Consider the following 9,241-nt stretch of genomic DNA (forward strand, 5'->3'; position numbering starts at 1 on the left):
AACTTAATTATTAAAAATAAAAATCGAAATGCAATAATAATTAAAATATTTTTCGCAAAACTTATGATATTAATAATTAAAATATTTTTTAATAGAATTGTTCTATCAAAAATAAAAATCGAAATAGCATATTTAATTGCAAAATGTATTAAAAAGAAATTTAAAAAATTAATTTAAAAATTAAAAATATAATAAATAATAAAATAATGGAAACAACTATCAATGATTTTAATAAATTACAAAAAAATGAAATGCAAAACGAAATAGAAAACTCAATATTAAATAATGAAATCTTTGTTAAGTTTTGTAAATTTGAATACTATAATACTAATAAAAATAAAAATATTAAAATTATGAAATATAATCTAAATAAAATTCCAATTAAAGGAAATATTTTAATTGTCGATCATGGACACAATATTTCTGGAAATGGAAAACCTTATGCTTCTAAAATACTAGAATCACCAACATGGCTTGAAATTTGTAAAATTGCTAATGATTTAATAAATACAACTGGTACTTATTTTTTCAAATATCTTCATGATATTTGTGTTGTTCAAGATTTAGGAAATATTAAAATATGTTGTCTTGGTATGGGAGGTACAGATTCCGATCACAAAATGCTTAGAATATAATAATTTAATTAATTTAATTTTTAATAGAATTGTTTTATTAAAAAAAATATGATATTTAACACTCACCCGAATTGGGCACGTGTTATTAAAATCCAAAAATCTTTGAAAACAATTTTACACTATGATACTATGAGGGGGACTTATAAAGAATTAAAATCAAAAATGTTTAATGTAAAAATGAAGATTCTAACATAAATAGCAACGGAGTTATACTTAAATGAAAAATATGAAGCGGGGGGTAAACTTTTAATATGTAGTGTAGATAAGCATATAAAACACATCTGTGTTGATCCGACATGATAATATCAAATATTAAATGAAATATAGGACTTGTAATATTTAACTTTGTATAATTATACGAACTCATTATTAATAAAAAAATGCAAAAAATTTGCAAAATATCTGTGTTGTACAGACATCCAGAATGGTGGCCACCTCTCACTTTTTTTTTTTATTTTTTATTTTTTATTTTTTTAACTGGTTGTCTGTACAACAGAGATATCTTTTATTACCTAAGCACTGTGACGTGGTGGGTTAGACAGGTATTTATTTGTAGAATTTAAAGTCAGAGGTGGACATTATATACGTCAGCCTTGGAACAAGACTGAGGTAGATACAAATCAAGGTGACAACGTAGGCCGCACCACGTGACAACCTACATTCGCATGTAGATCACCAATCGCCCGAAGCGCTACAATTGCCGGCTTTATAATGCCCCCCACCTAATTTCAAATCCTACTACGAGAACAAACACAGTAGGAACAAATCTGCTGCAGTCAGATTCGAACCTAATATGTTCAGTCTCAAAACACACGCCTTAACCCACCGCGCCACAATGCTTAGGCATGTAATGTATACTATGTAACACTATTTAAATAAAATTAAACTAGTATAATTATACCACGCTGTATACTTCACACTGTATACATCACACTGTATACTTCACATTGTATAGTAGTCAGCTGATAACATTCCACAACAGGATGTTAAAAAATAATCAGTCGAGTTACATATTATTATTAAAACTAGGTCATTACACTTTAATTATTATTATTCGAATCATGTAATTCCTCTTGTATTAATTTACGTAGTTTGTTTAGTGAAAGTTTAATTTCATTATAATATAAATATATTTTTTTTAACATCGAATTATTAAAACATACATATGAGTACATCAACGACTCGTTAACGTAAAAAAACGACTCGTTAACGTAAAAAACGACTCGTAAACGTAAAAAAAAACGACTCGTTAACGTAAAAAAACGACTCGTAAACGTAAAAAAACGACTCGTTAACTCGTTATTTTTTAATAGAAATATTTCTATTAAAAAAAATTATGATATTTAAATAAATTTTTTATAATTTTCAATAAATTCTAAACATTAATGACCACATATAGGTGGATCATTATAGTATTGAAATTGGGAAACAGTACAAAAAAGATTATCTTTACCCAAATATTTTAAAAATTCTTTTGGTGGCTCACCAACTATATGACCAAATGGGTCAAAATATATTTTAAATGTATTGTTTATTTTTTTCCATGCAACCCAATGAGAACCATTTTGAGTAGAATCATTTAAATTAAATACTCCACATTCATTTTCCCATGGTGTTGTAGGTAATTCATTTAACATAAAACATCCTCTATAATTTTTTATTTTATTTCCAAAGTAATTTATATCTATATTACTCAATGGGTCAATTTTTATATTATTTTCTTTAATCCAAAACCGTGTATAAATACCTTCAAAATTTTCAATATTATTTCTAAATGTTTTTATTTCAAATTTATTCATTTTTTTAATTTTTTTTTCAATATTTTTTTTTTTTTTTTCAAACCAGAACCTTGTGATCTAATTTTTTCCATCTCTTTATTATGTCGAATTGTTTCTTCTTCCAATTTTTTTTTATGTTTAGCATCAGTTATTGCTGTATAAACTGCACTTGCACCTGCAGCCAAAGCACTTACGCCTTCAATCACAGCAATAGCTATTGGTAAAAATCCACCTTTTTTAATTTGAATATGTTTAAGTTCTAATCTTGATCTGGTATTATTTTTTTTAGCGTTTTTTAATTTTCTTATTTGTTCTGGCTCAAGAATAAATTTATGTTTTCCACTATCAATTTGATTATTTTCAATTAGAATTGATACATCTTTATTATTTTTATGAGCTTCCAATATTTTATTAAATTGTTTTTTATTTAAATTTAGATTCATTTTATAATACAAAAAAATAAATTAAATTAAATTCATTCCAAATCGTCTTTTAACATTCATTACATTTGCTGTAAAAATGGCTGCAGTTTTTTCACCTATAGAACTATGAGGATCATAAAATCTTTCCATTGCTTTTTGTTCTAAAATTTTATCAGCAATATGTCTTGTTTTAGTATCTTTATTAACTTTATAAAAATAATCATGTTCTCTCGCAGCTTCATCTAATTTGTTTATAGGTTTTTTATTTTTTTCTAACTTTGTTCCCGGTCCTAAATAATTATAACCAGGCCAATGTATTTGAGGTAAACTTGAACAATTCAAAAGAAAATTAACAATTCCTGAACCTGTAATAATTTTCTTTGGTAAACATGAAACATATGATGATAAATAATCTGCACCAATAATAGGTATATCAATTAATTTTTCCATTTCTCTAATACAAATATTAAGAATATCAAGTTTTTCATCATGGTAAATATTATTTCCTGTACTTTCTTCAATTGATATATAATGTATACGTTTAATTATTTTTTCTTTTGATATATTTTTCACATCATTTGGTAAACAAGTTACATATTTTAGTAAATATTCAATACCTTCAGGAGTATCAATATGGTTTTCCATAATTATTTTAAACAAATGAAGAATACCAAGTTTTTCGTTTTTAAAATTATTATTTCCAGCTCTTTCCTCTGCAGAAATAAACTGTAAATTATCTATAACTTGGTTTACATTACTAATATAACGATATTCAATACGATTTTCTGTGTATTTCTTTAAACCCTCCCCTATTTGATTATCTTCAGCTAATATTTCATTATTTTCTTTCTTTTCCATAATTTCATTATCATCATTATTTTCTTTCTTTTTATTAATTTTTTTATTATTTTTTTTATTATCAGTAGTTTCTTTCTTTTTATTATCCGTAGTTTCTTCATCATTTTCATTCGTTTTAATTCCATTCATTTCTCTCCAAATGTTTTTAATCATATCATTATATTTTTCACCACGACTTGATTTAGCTCTTTTCGTTGAAGGATCATTGTTTTGATATATAGAATTAGTTTCAATTAATATATTTTTATAAATATTAAAATCATCATCTGTATAAAATTTCGGATTGGTAGTATCTACATGAGTTAATAATCTCCACAAACCTAGAGTTCCTGTATATGTTTTTCCATTTAAAATTATATTATCATTTTCAAAATTTATTTTATCTTTTCCAATCATATGAATATCATCTTCTTTATTATAATATATTCCAAAAGAATTAGTATCTTTTACAGTTGGTAAATATCTTGTCGAAATAGCACCTAAGTTTATAACATTTTTAGGTAATGGAGAATTACTTGTTGATTTTTGACTAGAATATTTTGGAGTTCCAAAAGTCTCTTCTGAACTTGTTAATCTTTTTAATTCTGGATTTCTAGGTTGATAATAATAGGGTTTATTTAATTTTTGAATGTCTCCTTCAGTTTTAATAGCAACATCTTTAACTGCATTCATTGTTGTATTAACATTTGTTAATGCGTTTATTATTGGTCCAAACTTTTTTTGTTGTTCTTCAATTACATGTTTTTGTTTTACAACTGTATTTCTAAATCTATCCTGTAAATTTTTTTGAATATTAATTATTTTATTTACATCTGTAGATTTATGTTGTTTTTTTTCTTTTTTAATATTATCTTCATCTTCATCATCTTTTTTTATAATAACAGTCTCTTTTTCATTAGGTTTAAAAAATTTATCTTTAAATCTATTTTGTAATTTTTTTTTAGTATTAATTATTGTCTGAATCTTTACATCTGATGTGTTTTTTAAATTATTTCCTACCTTGGAATTGTTTTGTTTTTGATCTTCAAATGTAACATTTTTTTTAATTTTTTTTTTTAATTCTTTTTGAATTTGTTTAATATCCATTTATTATACAAAATAAAAATAAAACATAATCATTCATCGATTTATAAAATTGTATTACCTTTACTGTCATAGATTAAATTTTTCATCAAGTCTATTGTTATGAAACCATATGATTTTGTTTTACTTTTTTTATCATATTTTTTACAATAAGTTCTATTAATTTCTTTAAATTTTTCTAAAGGTACATCTTCACTAATCAAATCGGACCATATTTTTTCAATATAATAATTTGATTGATTAAAAACAATTAAAACATTCAAATTATTTCTTATTGTTTTTATATCTACTGAAGTATAACTTTGTGTTAAATAAATAACACTAATATTCTTTGATCTTGATCTTATAAAATATTCAATTATCATGTCTTGTTTTTCTTTTAGAAAATCATCAAAAATCACTAAACTATTTTCTTCACAATCATCTACAGATATTATTTCATTATTAGAAAAATGTGTGTTTATAGAAGGTATATCATCAAATATTTTTTTAATATATTTATAGGCTGGTTGATCAATATTTTTTGTAAAAATATATAGATTTAAATAAGGAATCCAATAATTTATAATCAGATTATACAACAAGTTTGTTTTACCACAACCAGATGGTCCTATAATTAAAACACGTGAAGGTAATTCAAATAAAGATTTTTTTTTATTTTCATCTTCAATAAAAAATTTTACTTTTACTTTATCCATTTATTTAAAAAAAAATATATATTTGGTAATATAAATAAGAAAATGGAAAATATTTTAAATAAATATGATAATTATATAATAAATAGCCAATATGAAAGTTATATACCTCAAATCACAACAGAATTAAATAAACCAAACCGAAATACAATAGTTATAGTAGATGGTAAAGATAAATTTCTGAATGTTAAAAATTCAAAACTTTATTTATTACTTGAATATGTACAAGAAGATGGTACTAAATATCCAGCAAAATCTAATGTTATGTTATCTGATAATGGTGGAGCATTTTTGTTTCAAAAAATTACAATTAAATTAAATAATAAAATTATAGATGAAAGTGAGAATACTGGAAGACTAAGTACAGTAAAAGGTTATATGAGTTATGCTGTTGATGGAAATGGTCCTACACAAAATTCAGGATTTCAATCTACATCTGAAGGAGGAGGAAGTGTTGAGCTCATCATTCCTTTATCACACTTAGGTTTAGGGTCAATGAAAGATATAAAACAAATTTACAATGCTAGATTTGAAATAATTTTTACAAGAAATACTGATGATGATGCATTGATTCTAGAAACAAACACTGAGCTACAGCAGAGTCAAAAAATGTTAAAGCAAAACGTGGTAAAGTTAATATTTTAGAATTAAAAGTTCAAATGCAAAATATAGAATATGATGAAATAACAAAAATTCAAATAGTTGATGAATTAATTAAGAAACCGTTTATTTTAGATTTTAAAAAATGGCAATGTATTGAAATCAGAAATCTTACTGGAAAAAATATAAGATACGATTTATCATCTAATTATCGAAATAATAAACATCCATTTTTTGGTGTTGTTTATTTTCAAAAAAATAAACTAGACAATCAAGATAGTAATGCTGCTTTTTTTGATGATTGTAATGTTGTAAATTATTCTTTTAAAGTTAATGGAAAAAAATATCCTAATGAATTGCAAAATCTTGATTTTAATGATTTGAAAATTTGTCAAGCATATGAAGATCATATGAGTTATAAAAAAACCTATTATAAATCACATGAAGAAAATCCATTAATGTATTTAGATAAACAAATGTTTAAAAAGAGACCATTTTTTGTTGTTAACATGAGTAGACACCAAAGTCAAATTGCGGTCACCAACTGTACACTAATTTTAAACGTAGATTTCAGTAAAAATTTACCTGAGAACACAATTTGTTATGTTTGTTTAATTTCTAGTGCAGTGTATACGTTTGATATTGAAAGAGGAATAGTTGAGGAAGTTTTATAAAAAAGATCGTTCCATACTTTATTTTTTCAAGATATTTTATCTTGAAAAAAAACTTTTCATATTTATTTTTTGATTAGATCAAGAACACCAATAAATTCTTCATCAAAATTAACAATATTACCTTTCAAATCTACAATATAAATTTCTATTTTTTGAAACCGATTTTTACTCACTGGTCTATATATCATTTTATGAGGTTTAATCAAAGCACTATTAGAATTATATTGAAATAAAAATAAAACTTCATCATAATGAGATAGCTCATCAATATGATGTGTAATAGATTCTTCAATTATATTACAATGTACTTCTAATATTTTGTTGTTATTATTTAATGATGAATTTTCTCCATAATGTGTATGTATTGTATCATTCAATCCTAAACTTAAATTTAAATCTTTATCAAATGAAAAATAATCTTTTGTTGTTATTTTAATGTAATCACCATTATTTTCCAACTTCATAATCGAATTGAATAAGATATTTAAATGCTCAATTGAATAATTTCCTTTTAATAATGTTTTACTATTTTCATTAGAAATAATACCATTTATTTCTTTTAAGAAACCTTGAGTGTAAAATTGTGGAGTTTTTATTCCTATTACTGTATAAGCAATATCTGGTGCTGTATACACAACACCTAATACAATTTCTTTCCCTTTAGGCCATGTTTTATTAATAGGGATTAATTTTTTTATAAAATTAAAGCCTAAACAATTTGATAAATATTCATCAAACCACAGACCAATTGAAGCAGTTATTTTTAATAAATTTTTATTTATTTCAAGATTTATTTTAGGAAAATTTTCCACAAATTTAGTTCCGAATGAATTAAATAAATTTTCAATTTCACCTATTGAATAAATACCAATAAATATTGTACCTAGTGGGATTTGACCATTTCGACCTAATCTAAATTCACATTCTTTTTCAATATTTATGTAATATTCACCATCAATAGGAAAGTACATTTTTTTCTCACTTGTCATTGAAAAATCTATATTACCATTAAAACCTAAATATTTTTTTAATTTTTCATCTAATTTATAATAACAAGGAGATTTGATTGTAATTCTATTAGTTTCATCAGAAAATGATATAATAAGTGGTTCTATTTCTTTGTTCAATTGTTCAATACTATATCTACCTGTTTTTATATGTATTATATTCTGTTTAATTGTTATACAACACTCTGATTCAATATTAATAAAATTGTTGCCTTTCAAAACTAATGAATAGAGACCTAAAAAATGATCACTATCATTATTGTGAATAGGTTTGTTTAAATGAATACAACCCTTTTTAACTTTTATAAATACCATTTATAAAAGTAAATTTATTTTTTTATTTAAAATCAAAATCATGTCTTGTTTTCCCATTCTTTAAAATTTTTTCACAATTATAAATAAGATTCAATTTTGTTTCCGAACATGTATTATACCGTGTTATTTTGTTTTCTGTAAATTCATTTGTATATCTTTCTGGTAAATTTAACATATATTCATCGTTTAATACAACACTTATTCTTTTTCCAAACTTTGTATCAATCATTATGAACTTATTTACTTTGTATGGTTTTCCTTGTTCCAAATCATTAAATTTTATAAATGTATATCCATTGTTCATTTTATTTAAAGCATCTTTAAAGTTTTCCATTTCCATTTCTTATTTATATTAGAAAATATAATTTTTTTTTATTTTCAATAATTTTTTTAAAAAATTTCTATTTAAAAAATTTTTTTCAATATAAATATAAAAAATGAACGAAACTATATATTGTCTTAAATGTAAAATTCAAACAAAAAATATTAATGCAAATAAAATTCAAACAGTTAATGGTAGATGGAGAATTTCATCAATATGTTTTAAATGTAACACAAATAAAAGTAAATTTATAAAAAATCCTACAATTGGACATAATATTTCCAATAAAAAATTAAATGACCCAGATAAAATGATATTAGCTAAAGAACTTCATAAACCAGTTAGAAAAAAATTTCCTAAACGAAGAATAATTACTAAAGGTATTGATGATTTATGGGCTGCTGATTTAGTTATAATGAGAAATTATTCTGATGAAAATGAGGGTTATTCTTATATAATAACTGTTATAGATACGTTTTCAAAATTTTCTTGGGCTTTAGAACTCAAAAAGAAAGATGGAATTAATGTTTCAGAAACATTTCAAAAAATAATAAAACAAGCTATATCACAAAATCATCAAGCACCAAAATTACTCCACGCAGATAAAGGTTTGGAATTTGAAAATAAACATTTTAAAAAAGTTTTGCAAGAATATGGAATTAAAATGTATCACACCCAAAATGAAGAAAAATCGTCAATTATTGAAAGATTTAACAGAACATTAAACAGTAAAATGAGATTACATTTTGAAGTTACAAATTCTAAAAAATGGATTAAAATTTTAAAAAGTTTAATATATGAATATAATTTCAAAGACATACATCGATCTATTGGTATGAGACCTTGTGAAGT

The sequence above is a fragment of the Metopolophium dirhodum genome, chromosome 1, assembly GCF_019925205.1.
Source record: "Metopolophium dirhodum isolate CAU chromosome 1, ASM1992520v1, whole genome shotgun sequence".
NCBI classification, from domain to species: domain Eukaryota; kingdom Metazoa; phylum Arthropoda; class Insecta; order Hemiptera; family Aphididae; genus Metopolophium; species Metopolophium dirhodum.